This window comes from Zalophus californianus, chromosome 7, assembly GCF_009762305.2.
Source record: "Zalophus californianus isolate mZalCal1 chromosome 7, mZalCal1.pri.v2, whole genome shotgun sequence".
Classification (NCBI taxonomy): Eukaryota; Metazoa; Chordata; class Mammalia; order Carnivora; family Otariidae; genus Zalophus; species Zalophus californianus.
The window spans coordinates 79,853,528-79,871,541 of NC_045601.1; the positions used below are offsets into that span (position 1 = coordinate 79,853,528).

The 18,014-nt window shown below is 37.1% G+C and overlaps 1 protein-coding gene and 1 pseudogene across 4 annotated transcripts in view; one reads left to right on the plus strand and one right to left on the minus strand.

Annotated features, from left to right (window-relative positions):
* MEI4 (meiotic double-stranded break formation protein 4) overlaps positions 1–18,014 on the minus strand; it is a 235,948-nt gene that overhangs the window by 200,590 nt on the left and 17,344 nt on the right. The gene's annotated exons all lie outside the window — the stretch shown is intronic.
* LOC113927915 lies at positions 15,436–16,850 on the plus strand (annotated as a pseudogene).

Below are 18,014 nucleotides of genomic sequence, written 5' to 3' on the forward strand. Positions count from 1 at the left end.
AAAAAAAGAACAAATTATAAAGTCCTTCTGGATTATAACTATCCCAGGGTCACTCGTCTGAACACTAACTAGAATTGTACCACAAGTGAACAGAACTGATTGCTAATAGATATGTTGGTACAGCCTTCTACCTTATAAATTACACTCAAAACACACACAGAACTACAACCTACAACCAAACAGAAGCAGGCATTTTAAACCCCTTCCTCATATTTTAGAGTGTGCGTGTTTATAAACACGTGCCATTTTTATCTAAGGATAACATTCTTATCCTCAAAGTACCATTTGCAAGGTAAAGATAATTCTATTTCCCCTGAAATTTCGTGGAAAAAAATATGAGCTTCCTAAACATATTCTCTACTTAAATGAGGAAAGATTGGTAGTAACTTTCAGAAAGCCTTTTTAAAATTCAATTTATGCTCAAATAATTATCGTAAATAATTAAAATGAACATTAAATCTTCCCCAAGAAGGTATTTAGTGTCTTTGAATTCTTAACAGCAGAAAACACAAAATCTTAGCAGTCTTTTTAGAATACAGCATTAGCCCAAATGAGCTTTCTTTTCTTTACATTTGAGAACAGACCTTACCGTAGCAAAGTCCCCACAGGGCTACAGAGAAATCTAGTCACATTCCTTATGACCCCTGGATTCTCCTTCAAGCAGTGCATGCAGAAATGGCTACTCTGCAAAGAGTATTTCAGCAATTTTTATCTGCCCTATTTCTCCTACCCTCGTTTTCACCTACTGAACTTTAATTTGTATCAACTAACCAATTCTCTAAACTGTCAAAACTGTTTTGAATTATAATCCTGAATTCTAAATTCTGTTCATCTCCAAGATCACTGATGAAAATTCCACAAACTAAAGAGCCCCAGATCATTCCTATATAAGAAGTGAAAGATTAAGTTAGGTAGCCATTCAGGAGGATACTTCCCTAATGTGTATCAAACACCAAAATACTTATCCCCCTTTGGACCAGCCATACAAGTTCTAAGACCTTAAAAACATGACCAGAGCTACATACAAAGCATTATGCCCACAGATGATCTTATAGGATTATTTATAATTACTAAAACAAAACAAAACCTATCACCGGCTTGAATATCTAACAGATGCATTCAATTGTGACATAATATACAATTGAACTGAAAATGTTTTTAAAATATTTAAAACTATGGGAGAGTATTTCCCACATGATGTTAACTGCAGGGTAAACATAAAACAACAGTAAATTCAGTAAAACTGGAAAATGGGGAGGGGGAATCCCGAGACAGAGACTGATATATTGATAGATTTAGAGATAGAAAGGCGGGGAGGAAAGAGGAAAAGAAAAGAAAGAAGGAAGGAGGAGCAAGGGAGACAGACCAGGGTTATTCACCAAAATACAAACAAAACACTGAGCATGAGTTGAAGAAGTCTGATTTCATTTTCTTGTTTATGCTTTTCTATAGTTTCCAAGTTTTCCACAACAAACATTATGAAATGTGCTATATACAACAGAAAAAGTCTTAATACTAATCCTACAAAAATACTCTCTATTCTATATTTTTCAAATTACAAATCATAGGGAAAATGAAGATGAGTTTTGAATGAAGCCTCAAGTCTACACCCATCATGTCATGGTTGTGATGAGAAGCTCTAGCCTGTAGCGCTCACCTCCTCAATTCTAAGAGATCTTCAACTGTAAAACACACCATCAGTTCAACTACAGCTTGGGAGAAGAGGAGGCGTAAGAATGAAATAATAGCACATTCAACATACTCGTAACTTTGAAACTGTCAGAGTGCCTGCAGAATTGACGAAACACAGTCAATGGAATGAGAATTTTGTCCCCTAAATTCTCTAATCTCCATCTTTGATCAGCTTTCCCCAAATTCCACTAAGCTTGTGGACTTCAGGCCTTTTGTGTCCACATGTAGATACATGCTCCTTCATTCAGATGAATTTGGTGTTCCTTCCACTAACCCAAAGGACACAGTGGATTTTGGAGGTAGGGCAGAAAAACTTTAAAAACTTTCCAATATGAGGGCGCCTGGGTGGCTCAGTTGGTTAAGTGTCTGCCTTCGGCTCAGGTCAAGTTTTGGGATCAAACCCTGCATCGGGCTCCCTGCTCAGTGGGGAGTCTGCTTCTCCCTCTGCCCCTCACCCCACTCATGCTCTCTCTTTTTCTCTCTCTCTCTCATGTTCTCTAATAAATAAATAAAATCTTTAAAAAATTATTTAAAAAAATCTCGAATATGAGCAACCAGGAAGCTACTAGTCACTGTATTCCCAATGCCATCAACATGGATTGGCAACTAAATATTTGAATGAGTGCATGAGTGAATGAATGAATGAATATATCAATATAGGTCAAGGCAGTAACAGAAGGCTGCTTGGCCAGCTCTTAACCCCAGCTCTCATCAGTAAGTCTTTGTCAATTACATATCAGGGAGCATGGCACTAGAGGAAGAATGGATTAGGAGGGGAATTTAATTAGTTGACCTGAAGGTCACATCAGTCTCTCTTGACTCTGTGACGCACCCTTTCTTGAATACTTCCAGTTCTAAACTTATGCCTTTCTACAGTATACCCATAAACTTTCACCAAAATAATTCCTGACTAAAGAAAATACAAGAAAGATAAAATCTAGTTCATACACAGGTTTATAGGAGAGGGTAAGCTATAAGGGAAAAAGCCAGATTTTATCTCATGTGAACCCTACAATAAATATGTCTTGCCCGTAAAGCAAGAAACTGAAGAACATTCCCTAAATCACTGAGATGAATATGATAGGATAAAGTGAGTACAGGAGGAAGTCCCTATGTACTATGATGATGGAATATGCAGTTATCAAATATCAGTCTGGGGCATTGCCAGAACAGTAAGATAGTACAAGACTTTTTGGTGAATTAGTTTCAGCGAAATTTGGACAAGGTCTGACATCTGATTTTTGGATTAGGTTCAGCTGAAAGAGTCTCTAATTATTGTTATAGTTTCAGCACACACTGTACTGTGAAGTGCTCAGCAGACTACCATCATGTGAAATTTTACATAAAAGAATCCGTAGTTACTCAAGATTTCAAATCTTTCTACTTAATTATTAAGGGGGCCTTTTTTTTATTAAATTCTTTTTTTTAAGATTTTATGTATTTATTTGACAGAGAGAGACAAGCAAGAGAGGAACACAAGCAGAGGGACCAGTAGAGGGAGAAGCAGGCTTCCCGACGAGCAGGGAGCCTGATGCCGGGCTCGATCCCAGGACCCTAGGATCATGACCTGAGCCGAAGGCAAACGCTTAATGACAGAGCCACCCAGGCACCCTTAAGGGGGCCTTTAAAAGCCTTCCCAGCAAAGAGAATCTGTTCGTGGCAAGAGGCTAGTAAAGATAAAAGGATGCTTGTTTTTTCTTTTCATTTTCATCAAAATAGGCCAACTATTTATCATTTTCCTCATGTTGAAAAAGTTAATTAATCATAGGTTTTAACTGTCTACAGAGTCTCTTAATAACTGTTTTCAATCCCCACCCTCCCTTTCGACTCCTCAATGCTTCTTTTTTGTCATAGGGAAGGCTTTCCCTGGATTCTGGCAAGGAATGCTGCAGAATTTTATGTGGGAAAAATGCATCACATTTTATTTTTTTAAAAGATTTTATTTATTTATTTGATCGAGAGAGACACAGCAAGAGAGGGAACACAAGCAGAGGGATTGGGAGAGGGAGAAGCAGGCTTCCTGTGAGGCAGGGAGCCCAATGTAGGGCCCAATCCCAGGACCCTGGGATCATGACCTGAGCCGAAGGCAGACGCTTAATGACTGAGCCACCCAGGCGCCCCTGCATCACATTTTACAAGTCAGCAAAAAGTACACGGATTCAGAAATGCAAAGTCATGTACATACAGCACAATCCTCAACCATCTTCCTCCACTGCGTAAATCCCTAGAAGGGAAAAGAACCTGATACCTCCTATTACACACATTTAAAAATATAATTCAGAAAAATTATAGGTGTTCTCCTAGTTACACTGGTATTTCACACATTGATATGGACATAATCCTTATCACAAAAACAAACACCTTGTTGTCACAGGGTATATGAAGAAGTCTGATGATCTGCAGAACTCAAATCCATAAACACACATTTGGAATTTTTATGAGGCTACACTCTGGAAATGGAAAAAGTTACATGTCATAAAATTAGGAAGACTATAGGATGAAACCAGAAGCCAAAGAAATAACCAGAAGCGGCCACTGCGAGAGGTTCGGCCAGTCGTGGGGAGAGGAGCAGCAGGTTTCTGCAAGGAGCATCGCAGACTAAGGAGGGGAGGCGGCAAGGCAGAGTCCCCTGGAAAACGTAAAAGACCCTATTCAAAGAAGTCCCACTTTGTAAATGACACATTAGGAAATAAGATTGGCTTTCTGGCTACTGTCACATAAGACCTTCTTATACTTCCCTTCTGTGTGCACTTAAGACTTATCAACTCAAGAAAGCAGGAGCAGCCCCACAAAACATTTTCTTTAAGGCTGAAAAGGTACCCTAATTCTCATCTATCTCCCTCATTTAAATCTCACCAAGGGGACCACTGTGAATTTCAGAGAGCAACTGACGATGCTTCATGTCTTCTCAAAGGGCTTCATTTATAAAGAAGTCTAATACATTTTTACATTCACCTAGATTTACATTTAACAAAATAGAATTCTACTTTTTACTAACCTAAAATAGCCTACTAAAAGAGAGGGACTGCTTCACACGTACTGAGCACTTTGATTCCCAACATCTTCCAGCACATGATGTCCTCTGAATTTTTGTCCCTTTAAACTCAGCCCCTCAACTTGCTCCGGACAACAAACACACAGAGGCAATATAGCTAAGCCATCACTCAGAATTGGTCCTCAAGCTTTCATCCACAATTGTCTGTTCCCACCAGCTCCTGCCCAGACTCCCAGCCTAGTTCTATGGCATTGTATCCTCCAAAATCAGACACACCACAGAATGTGCATCCTGTATCAATACAATGCTCTTCTCCACCAAAAACCTGTCAATTCACTGGATCCATGTTACCTATCTCCTGTCCCACTGAGTACCACTATAACAACCCCTAACCAACTAGGGAATATCAGAAGAAGCTGCCGGCCATTCTAGAAGATCAGCACAGTACCCTCCAGGGCAACAAAAAAACACCACAAGGCACATATTCCTGGTACCAGGTGATGGCATCTGGAACAGGAAGTGGTCCCTTTCCTTCCACCATTGTAACCAATACCCAACCTCTACCAATATAACAGGAACCATTCAAGGTCAGAAGTGTCAGCAATCCTGTAGCCTAACAACTACTGTCTACTTTTTCCATGCAACTACATCAAACTTTCCAAATTCCCTGTTTCTTCTACCCATCAAAACCTGCTGTTCTCCTCAAAATTTAGATCTGACCAATCTGAGATTACCAACCCAAACTCATGATAGCCAAGAAACAGCCTCATAACAACACCATGGCCAAGCCTGAACCTTAGTTCCCATGGAAAGTATAAGCAGAACAGCACTGCATTAGGTGTCCATTTTTTTTCTTTTAGGGAATGCTTTTTGTATTAAGAATTTCTAGAATCTTTTTTAACATACTATCTTCCAACCCTGAAAGAGTTCTTTTATTGGCAATAATATTAATCTATTTCATCTTATAAATGGGTTACTCAAATACAGCCTTAGCTGTATCAGTGTTCACTTTTACTCTGGGGTTATCAATTAATTTGTTTAAAGCCATAGTAATTTCTCAAAGTAACTCATGGCATAGAAGAAATTCAGATCTTGAACTCATCATATTTCTATGTCTAAATCTATTTGTCCTTTCAATTACTAGAGACAATTTTATGAGTTGGGTTTTATCCCCTTACAAATTTTACTGAAATAGAGAAAATTAAGGAAATTCATTAATTTACACATATATTTGGCAATTTATCTCAAAAGAAAACTTCTACCTAGATGCTCTAAGTTATTGGATTCAAGTCTAAAGGACTAAATTATAAATATGTATGTAGGTTAAGGTAATTAACTATCTCAAACAAAGATATACTGAAAGTAACTGAAAATGCAAACAGTAAACATAAGAAATCTGGAATGGCTCTATTAATATCAAACAAAAGAGACTTCATGACAAGAAAATATGAGAGATATAGAGGAACATTTCATATGATTTTAAAAAGGTCAATTAATCAGGAAGATTAACAATCCTAAATGGGCATGCACATAATAGCAATAATAGAATTTCCAAATACGTAAAGAAAAACTGAAAAAGCGTTAAGGGAGACAAATCCACAATCACATGTGAAGATTTTAACACACTTCTTTCAGTAATTGAGAGAATACCTAAACCATGAATAACAATGACAACGATATAAAAGATTTGAAAAATAATACCAGCCATCTGGAACCTAACATTTATAGAACTTTACACCTTATAAATGCAGATGCATACATATTCTGTTGAAGTTCACATGGGACATTCAACAAGGTAGATCATATGCTGAGACAAAACAATTCCCATTACATTTCATAAGATTGAAATCTTATATAATATGTTCTCTAACCACAAGAAAAACAATTAGAAATGTCTAGAAAATCTCTCAAATATTTGGAAAACAAACTGTGCATTTCTTTTCTTTTTTCTTAAAGATTTTATTTATTTGTTTATTTGATAGAGAGAGCGAGAGAGGGAACACAAGCAGGTGGAGTGGGAAAGGGAGAAGCAGTCTTCAGCTGAGCAGAGAACCTGATGTGGGGGGCTCGATGCGTGGCTTGATCCCAGGACCCTGGCATCATGACCGAAGCCAAAGGCAGATGCTTAATGACTGAGCCACTCAGGTGCCCCCATACCACACATTACTAAATAATATAGGGTACAAAGAAAAAAATTACAAATATAATTAAAGTGTATTTCAAACTGAATGATAATGAAAACGCAACTTGTTAAACTTTAAGAGAGGAAGCTAAACAATTTGTAAAAAAATAATAGCTTCAAATATCTGTTTTATAAAAGAAGAAAGGTTTAAATTCAATGACCCACATTTCCATCATAGAAAATTAGAAAAAGAATAGCAAAAAACAGAGGAAGTAAAAGGAAGGATATCATAAATATATAATCAGAATGCAATTAAATAGGAAATAAACAATCAAGAAAATTAACAAGGTAAGTTAATTTTTAAAAAAGATTAATAGAATTAATAAATGTCTAGAAGGACTTATCAAGAAAAAAGAGAAGTAACATCAGTCATACCAAGATCAGGAATAACAGAAGGAATTTCCCAATATATCCTCTAGCCTTTAAAAAACTAATGCAAAATTACCAAAAATAATAAAACACCTAGCAATAAACTTAACCAAAGAGATGAAAGACCTGTGCTCCAAAAACTATAAACTGCTGATGAAAGAAACTGAAAATGATACAAACAGTAACATAGTCCATGCTCATGGATTAGAAGAAAAAATATTGTGAAAATGTCTATGTTACCCAAAGCAATCTACAGATTTAATGCAATCTCTATCAGAATACCAACAGCACTTTTCACAAAAGTAGACCAAAGAATCCTGAAATTTGTACGGAACCACAAAGGACCCAAAGTAGCCAAAACAACCTTGAAAAAGAAAAGTAAAACTAGAGACATCACAATTCTGGATTTTAAGTTATATTACAAAGCTATAGTATTAAAACAGTATGGTAGGGGTGCCTGGGTGGCTCAGTCATTAAGCGTCTGGCTTTGGCTCAGGTCATGATCCCAGGGTCCTAGGATTGAGCCCTGAATCAGGCTCCCTGCTCTGTGGGAAGCCTGCTTCTCCCTCTCCCACTCCCCCTGCTTGTGTTCCCTCTCTCACTGTGTCTCTTTCTGTCAAATAAATAAATAAAATCTTACAAAAAACCCAAAAAACAACAGTATGGTACTGGCACAAAAACAGACACACAGATCACTGGAAAAGGACAGAAAGCCCAGAAATAAACCCACATTTATGTGGTCAATTAATCTTCAACAAAGGAGTCAAGCATATGCATGGGAAAAAGACAGTCTCTTCAACAAATGGTGCTGGAAAACTAGGCAGCTACATATAAAAGAATGAAGCTGGACCACTTTCTTACAACATACACAAAAACAAATTCAAAATGGATGAAGCACCCAATTGTGAGATCAGATACCATAAAAATCCTAGAACACAGCATAGACAGTAATTACTCTGACATCAGCCATAACAACATCTTTCTAGATATGTCTTCTGAGCCAAGGGCAAAAGCAAAAATTAAATACTGGGCCTACATAAAAATAAAAAGATTCTGCACATCAAAGGAAACATAAAACTAAAAGACAACCTACTGAAGAGCAGAAGATATTTGCAAATGACATATCTGCTAAAGAGTCTGTATAAATATATAAAGAATTTATACAACTCAACACCAAAAAAAAAAATCCAATTTAAAAATGGGCAAAAGATGTGAAAAGACAATTCTACAAAGAAAACATACAGATGGACAACAGACACATGTAAAATACTCCCCATCATTAATCATTAGAGAAACGCAAGTCAAAATCATAATGAGATATCACCTCACACTTGTCAGAATGGCTAAAATCAAAAACGCAAGAAACAACAAGTGTTGGCAAGGATGTGGAGAAAAATGAACCTTCGTGCATTGTTGGTTGGGATGCAAACTGGTGCAGCCATTGTGGAAAGCAGTATGGAAGTTCTTCAAAAAATTAAAAATAAAACTACCCTATGATCCACTAATCACACCACTGAGTATTTACCCAAAGAATATGAAAACAGTAATTTGAAAGGATATATGCAATCCATCTTTATTGCAGCATTATTTACAGTAGACAAGTTATGGAAGCAATCCAAGGGTTCATCAACAGATGAATGGATAAAGAAGTGGTGTGTGTGTGTGTGTGTGTGTGTACACACACATCCAGGCGCCTCAGTCAGTTAGGTGTCTGCCTTTGGTTCAGGTCATGATGCCAGGGTCTGGGATCGAGCACCTGGGTGGCTCAGTGGGTTGAGCATCTGACTCTTGGGTTTGGCTCAGGTCATGATCTCAGGGTCTTGAGATAGAGCCCCTCATCAGGCTCCATGCTCAGCGGGGAGTCTGCTGGAGATTCTCTCTCCTTCTGCCCCTCCCCCTCTTATGCATGCACTCTCTCTCTCTCTCTCTCTCAAATAAATAAATAAAAATAAAATCTAAAAAAGAAATGAAATCTTTCCCTTTGCAACAACATGGATGGATGTAGAGTATAATGCTAAGCGCAAAATAAGCCAGTCAAAGAAAGACAAACACCATATAATCTCATTCATATTTGGAATTTAGGAAACAAAACAAATGAACAAAAGAAAAAGAAAGAGAGAAAGAGAGACAAATCAAAAAACAGATTCTTAACCACCCGAGAAGAAACAGACCGTTCCCGGAAGGGAGGTGGGGGGGGAATAGCTGAACTAGGTGAAGGGGGTCACACGCTGAGCGCTGAGTAGTATACGGAACTGCTGAATCACTGTATCGTACACCTGAAAGGGACACAGCACTGTACGTTAAGTACACACTGGAGTTAAAACTTACAAAAACCTCAGGCAATATGATGAACAATCTATGCTAATAAATTTGAGAACTTACAGTGAAATGAATACATTCCTTGAAAAAATATACTGACCAACACTGACAAAAGAAGACAAAGAATTCTGAGTAGTCCTCTATGTATTAAAGAAATTGCACATTTATTAAAAACCTCACGACACTCAAACAAAAATTTGATTCCCACATGGTTTCACTACCAAATTCTAGTGAACATGAAATCTTTCAAAAAATAAAGGAGAGAGGCTAGAACGAACCTCACAAACTCTTTTTGTGAGAAACAGAGAAAAAGGAAATACCACAACCTGTTTTATAATTTGATATGTATATTGATATAACCCTGACACCAAAATTTACAAAAATATTACAAAGGGGAAAAAATATACTCCAAAGCAATATGTGTAATAAACACAAACTCAAAAATCCTTTACACGATGCTAGCAAACCAAACCCAGCAATATATTTAAAAACACCATCACGGAAGAGAGTTTTTTGAAGAATGCAAGATTAATTTAACTTTCAAAAGTCAATCACTGTAATTCAACATACTAACACAATAAACTATTTTAAAAGCAACAACGGTCATCTTAATAGTTTCATAAGAAACATCTGAAAAATTCAAACTGATTCATCATTTAAAAAAAACTCTCCATAAACAAAAACAAAACAAAACAAAAAAAAAAGGGTTTTTACTCACTGTGACAAAGATCTATAAAAATCCACAGGAAACATTACCCTTAATGAGGAAACACTGTGCTTTACCTCTAAGACTGAAAACACAACAAAGATATCCACTATATTTCTATTAAATACTTTACTAGAGACAACAGACAGTGAAATACAGAAAGAAATAAAAATATATAGAGACTGGAAAGAAAGAAGTAAAATTCTACTTGCTAATATACAGCACGAATGTCTACAGAAAACCCTAAAGAATCTTAAAACAACTACTAGAATTGAGTGACTTTAGCTAGGTCTCAGGACACAAGGTCAATATGCAAAAATCCATTACATGTTTACACAAAATCAATTTAAGTTAGAATTTTAAAAATAATAATAATTAGGAATAAATTTTACAGTAGATGTGAAAGACTTCTACCTTGAAATCTATAAAACGCTGTCCAATAAAATTAAAGTTCTAAATAAATTGAGACATATACTGTGTTCATGGACTGGAAGAGATAATATTACTAAGATCTTAATTCTCAAATTGACCTCTATACACAATCCTAATCAAAATTCCAATCAACTTTCTTGTAGAACTTGACAAATTATTTCTAAATTTTATACTAGAATAGCTTGAAAAAGAACGAAGCTGAGAAAATGAAACTGCTTAATTGCAACACTTAATATACAAAGCAATCAGGACCAGGTGGTATTAAAGACAGACAAATAGATCGATGGAATAAAATACGTTTAGCACTAGAGCCACACTTATACAGTCAATTCATTTTCAATAAGGGCACCTCGACAATTAGGAAAGTAAAGTACTTTTCATGTATAATGCCAGAACAATTAGTTAAGTACATGGAAAAAACGAACATTGCCATCTCTTCAGATCTTAGACACACACACACACACACACACACACACACACACACAAATTTAGTTGAATCACAGCCTTACATGTAAAAACTAAAACTAAAACTAAAAAAGAAAACAGGGTGAATTAGGGCATGGGAAAGATGATTTACACAAGTCATAAAAAGCACTAATCAGTAATAGAAACACTGACAGACTTCATCAAAATTAAGTCTGCTAGTCATCAAAACACATCATTAAGAAAACGAAAAGCAAAACACAAACTGGGAAGAAATATTCATTACATATATATCTTAAAAAGAACTTGGATATGACTATATGAAGAACTTCCACAGATCATTAAGAAAAAAGACAAACAACCCAACTAAAAAAGTCAAAGAAAGACATAAATATGTTATAAAAGAAACTATAAAAATAGTCAATAACCGTAAGGTAAGGTATTCAACACTATTACTATTCTTATCCAATAAGAAAAACAGAAATCAAAATCACAGCAAGACACCACTTTACATCCACAAGAAGAGCTAAAAAAAAGTAAGAAGTGTGTGAAGCAACCGGGACTTTCCTATATAGCTGGCGGAAATGCAAAATGGCATAACCATGTTTCACCTTTCACTCCAAGGTTTCTTAGAAAGTTGAACATACATCTCCCTATAGCCCAGGAAATCCACTCTTACCCAAGATATAAAAATATATGTCACAAAGACTTCTATAAGAATGTTCACAGCAGCTTTATTCATAATAGCTAAAAACTGGAAATAGCCCATCTGTTCATCAATAACAGGATGAATAAACAAATTCTGGTATATCCATACAATGAAATACTATTCAACAATAAAAAGGAATGAACTACCGATACATTAAACACTGTGGATAAATCTCATTATACTGAGTGAATAATGACTTATGCAACAGTGTACATACTCTAAGTTTCCATTTAAGTGAAGTTCTATAACAAACTAATCAAGGGCAGACCAAGTAAGAATAATGTTTCATTATGGGGAGAAGAGGAAGGGCAAAAGGATTAGCAGGAAAGAAGACTGAAGGGATTTCCCAGGGTTCTGATAAATTCTAGCTCTTGATATGAGGCTGGGTGGGATACACAGGTGTGTTAACTTGTCAGAGCCCTCAGTGACACATGTTAATACTTCCCATTCCATTGTATGTAAATTTTACCTTGATAAAACAAGGGATTTCTAGCAGGGATGGAGTTTAAAAGGACCAGACTTATTTTATTATTTTATTTTATTTTTAAAGATTTTATTTATTTGTCTAAGAGGGAAAGAGAGAGAGAGAGAGAGGGCGCAAGAGCAGTAGGAGCAGCAGAGGAAGAGGGAGAAGCAGGCTCCCCGCCAGAGGAGAGAGCCGGAGTTGGGACTCAATCCCAGGACCCTGGGATCATGACCTGAGCCGAAGGCAGACGCTTCACCAACTGAGCCACCCAGGTATCCCTAAAAGGACCAGATTTTAAACTCCACCTTAAAACAATTAAAAAACAAAACAAAAAGTATACATCAACAGTTTTTAAACATTGGACAGAAAGCCGTGCAGGGCAGTAATTCTGTACAGAAGGCATACAAACGAGGTGAGCCCCACACGGCACCAGCTTATCGCCTGAAGGCTGTGTGCAGGCCACAAATGCAAGGAGGTGGAACCCAGACAGAGCCCGAATATCTCTGTGAACGGAGAAGACTGAGGCGGGACTTTAGAGAGGTCAGACATACAAGATTTGGTCGGGGCACAGTATTAGATAGCTATATAGCCAAACCTCGGCTACTGATTTGTGCAGGTAGGAAAGCAAACTATCCGAAGTCCTGCGGCTCCAAAGTTTTCCACCACGTGACAGTAAATGACAGGAACAAATCCTTGAAAGGAAGAACACGACAAAAGGTTAGAAAAAAAAAAAAAAAAACCTAACCACTTGCACTACACTTTGACCACATGTAGCTGTGGCTACATTGCCAAGAATGGAAGGCTAACAAAAAGCAACAGGTAGAAAGGCAATCCACGGAAATGTGGCTCTTCACGAATGCAGAGAACAGAAAGCAGTCCAAAAAAAAAAAAAACCAGAATTGGTGTTTCCTCCTCTTCCATCCTATTTCAGTGGGTCTCACACTTGAACCTGCCTTGGAATCACTTGGAGGGCTCATTAAACACAGATTCCCAGACTCCACCACTAGAGTTTCTGAATTAGCAGGTCTGGAGTTGGCCCCGTAATTTGCACTTCTTACACGTTCCCAGGTAATATTGATGCTGCCGGTCTGAGCACTGCACTTGAAGATTCCACTGCCAAACCCTATTCCTAGAAATAACAGCACTTTCAAAAGACTGTAATTACTTTCTCTAAGCAATGGTCTATTCCCAAACTGCCAAGACTGAGCCCTAAAACAAGAATAAACAAACAATGGAAATCACTCATATTTTAGGCAGTTTCATTGTTCATCACACCATAATCTTGTGAAGTATTTCTTTATACCTTCCACCCCTCCATACCATATCATATTATTTTTCTATTTTAACATATTAGGAAACTGAAATTCAAAGATATGTTTATACACACATCTTAATCCTATAGCCCAGGTCTGATATCAGGGCACATGCTCTTCCCCGTGTATCATGCAGCCACCCTCCGAAATCCCCACATGCCTCGGCTGTTGATACCTACCCACACTGAGGCTGCACCCTATATTCTGCTAAGTGAAAAAGTCTAAATTCCACTTTGAATCTGAACAATACATACTTGACTAGACTACTGACAAAAGAAGGAGAGATTCTGTCATATCCCATGAAGCACAACTTCATAAAAACCTATTTTAACCAGAGTTTCAGTCCTCCCATCCCAAGAACTGGTAATATCCGACATTTAATAACTGTTTCCTATGTGTCTCTTAGTAACCTTCAAATATACAATACAGTAATTTTAACTATAGTCACCATGCTGTACATTATATCCTGAGAATCAATTAACTTACGATAAACCTAATATTTCTCATAGAATTTTCTTGGGTCAGCAGATTGAAGGGATGCAAAGGTCTTGACCATAAGCCCAAACAACTGTCATTCTACAGACCACTAACCTTATATTTTTACCCACAAAGACTAAACATGTGGTCAGACTTTTAATAACCATTCTGTTTGGTGTATGGCAACTCAGTGACAGCAATTCAGCTCCACAAACAACTACATCACTGCTTTACTACAAAGCATGCAAGTATCAGTTGGGAATCTTATCGAGGGGTTCACTGGGGATTTTATTATCCTCTTCTGAAATCAGTGGTAATTTTTATTAATAGTAAATCATTACAAAAGTTACAACCATTTCATAGTGAAGTGAGCTACAATTTATGACTGGTGACAATAAAAATGAAGATAAATCATTGAGATCCAGGTAAATTAAGAGACACCAAGAGATAAAACAATGGTTTTTATGAGGATCTCTCCTTGTAAGTTCTTATACTTGTGAGTGGTTTCAGGAAAGACAACAAGATTTCTGGAATTCTGGATATTGACAACCCAAGTTGTCATGACAGTTTGGCTTCTAAGTTGCATGGTTGATAAGCTCTATTTGGCGGGGCTAGACCATGACTGTGTAACTCAGGCCATTAAATCACTATGCTACTAAGATCAAACTTATCAAAAAGATGATGATAAGTAGAGAAGCCTGAAAAGGACATAAAGACAGCCGTAAGGGTGAACACCTCGGGATCACTCTACTGAAATTGTATCCAAAGCCTCTGCTTCTTCCTCCATTACAGTTAGCAAAAGTCCATCGGACTTACTCATGGTTACCATGAGCTTTCTGTACAGAAAGGAATGTGCACATGTATGACTGGTCACTTTACTGTAGGTGAAAGGTTTTTATTAATATATACATTGGTAATTAGAATTCTGTGAATACTGGTATTTTATCCATGGCTTCTTCTCCCTGTTAACTCTCATTTTATAAAACAAAGTATTAAGTTTGAGCAGGAAATTTACACATAGTAGTTATGGTAAAACAGTGGGCTGTGTTTTGAGTAAACTGGTATTGATAAAAGATACGCTAACTGCAGGTGACCCAACTTTGACTCTCATTTTTTTTTAAAAAAAAGGTCATTCTTGATTATCTTCATCTTTAACTTTAAGGAACTCTTTTAAATTAAATTTTATTCCCTCAATATGGAAGATTTCTTAAACTAGAGACATATAATATTATATATATATAATATAAATGATAATGATAATGAGGAAAAAATTTAAAAAGTCTGGGCCCATAGCCTCCCCTACCCCTCCCGCAACGCTCAACCCCAGGATCCCCCCGGCTTGCCTGCCCGCCATGGCTGACAAGGAAAAAGCCTTTGATGATGCGGTAGAAGAACGTGTGATCAACGAAGAGTACAAAATATGGAAAAAGAACACCCCTTTTCTTTGCAATTTGGTGATGACCCATGCTCTGGAGTGGCCTAGCCTAACTGCACATGATGTAACCAGACCAGAAGGGAAAGACTTCAGCATTCATCGACTTGTCCTGGGAACACACACGTCAGATGAACAAAACCATCTTGTGATAGCCAGTGTGCAGCTACCTAACAATGATGCTCAGTTTGAGGCTTCACACTACAACAGTGAGAAAGGAGAATTTGGAGGTTTTGGCTCAGTTAGTGGAAAAATTGAAAAAGAAATCAAGCTCAACCATGAAGGAGAAATAAACCGCACGAAATCAAGCTCAACCATGAAGGAGAAGTAAACCGCGCACATTATGTGCCCCAGAACCCTTGCATCATTCATTGCAACAAAGACTCTATCCAGTGATGTTCTTGTTTTTGACTATACAAAACATCCTTCCAAACCAGACCCTCCTGGAGAGTACAACCCAGACTTGCATCTCTGTGGACATCAGAAGGAAGGCTATGGACTTTCTTGGAACCCAAGTCTCAGTGGGCACTTACTTAGTGCTTCAGACGACCATACCATCTGCCTCTGGGACATCAGTGCTGCTCCAAAGGAAGGAAAAGTGGTGGATGCAAAGACCATCTTTACAGGACATACAGCAGTAGTAGAAGATGTTTCCTGGCATCTGCTCCATGAGTCTCTGTTTTGGGTCAGTTGCTGATGATAAGAAACTTATGATCTGGGATACTCGTTCAAACTATACTTCCAAACAAAGCCACTCAGTTGATGCTCACACTGCTAAAGTGAACTGCCTTTCAGTCCTTATAGTGAGTTCATTCTGACCACAGGATCAACCAACAAGACTGTTGCCGTGTGGGATCTGAGAAATCAAAAACTTAAGTTGCATTCCTTTGAATCACATAAGAATGAAATAGTCCAGGTTCAGATGTCGCCTCACAATGAGACTATTTTGGCTTCCAGTGGTACTGATCACAGACTGAATGTCTGGGATTTAAATAAAATTGGAGAAGAACAATCCCTGGAAGATGCAGAAGATGGGCCACCAGAATTGTTGTTTATTCATGGTGGTCACACTGCCAAGATATCTGATTTCTCCTGGAATCCCAATGAACCTTGGGTGATTTGTTCTTATCAGAAGACAATATCATGCAAGTGTGGCAAATGGCAGAGAACATTTATAATAATGAAGATCCTGAAGGAAGTGTGCACCCAGGACAAGGGTTCTAGATATGTCTGCACTTCTTGTGAATTTAGACTCCCTTTTTTTTTCTTCTCAACCCTGAGATTTATTTAACACTGGTTTTGAGACACAGACTTTGTTTGGCTATCCCTCTATGATAGGTACTATCAACAATGTTATTAGCCCAAACAGAGGGTGTTTTCTAAATATTAACTGGGGGACTTGATTCAGTAAAGCCACAGACTTATATTTATAATTTTCTTCAGGAATTTTCTAGTAACAAAGGTCTAAACTAGCCACAGAAAGGGGAATATTATGTTTGGTTATTTTTCTTCTTAGGCTATATCCCCAAGTTTTTCAGACTCCTTTAAGTGAAGGCTAAAGTAAGGAAGGAGTAGAGCCAAGTGAGGTAGGTGTCTGAGCCATGAAGTATAAATACCACAAGATGTCGTTTTTATTCAGGAAATGGGGGAGACTGAAGTCATATAAATTCCTATTCTAAAATTTTCACACCTGACTTTCCAGGATGCACATTTTCCTATGTAGACCAATCTCCTCTCAGTTTCTTCAGTTAAGTCAAAACTATGTGTTCCTCTTTCCCCATATATTTTTGCTTGTTAGTGTATTTCTTGAGCTTTTTTCATATTTCTTTCCTTTCTGTGAAAGGTTTTTTTAAAAAACTTGGGACCACCAAGTTGTAAAGATGAATGTTTTTACCTGACAGTTATACCACAGGTAGACTGTCCAGTTGAGTTGAGAAGAGTAAATTGATAGCTTGTATTTGTTTTTAAAATTAAATTAATCCTGGATAAGAGTTGCTTTCTTTTTTTTTTTAGGAGTTAGTCCTTGACCACTAGTTTGGTACCATCTCTATTTTGGGTGACCTGTTTCACCAGCAGGCCTGTTACTCTCCATGACTAACTGTGTAAGTGCTTATAATGGAATAAATTGCTTTTCTACGTGTAAAAAAAAAAAAAATTAAGTCTGTTCATCAACAGAATAGCAAAAATGTAAAAAGATAAGCTACAGCCTAGGAAAAGAAATTTCAACACATATAGTCAATAAAGATGAATAATCATAACATCTAAAAATTGTCCATGAATCAGTAAAGAAAAAATGAGCAAAAGAGATAAGCAAGTCACAGAAAAGTTAAGGAAATGGTCTGCAAACATATGAAGGATTGTCACATATATTCAGAAGAGACATGTTCAAAACTCTTCACAACTTTATTAGATTAAAAATTACAAATAACCTAAATATCTGTTGCTAGAAGAATAGCTAAATAAGTTATGGTATATTTGTGCTATTGAATACTACTGAGC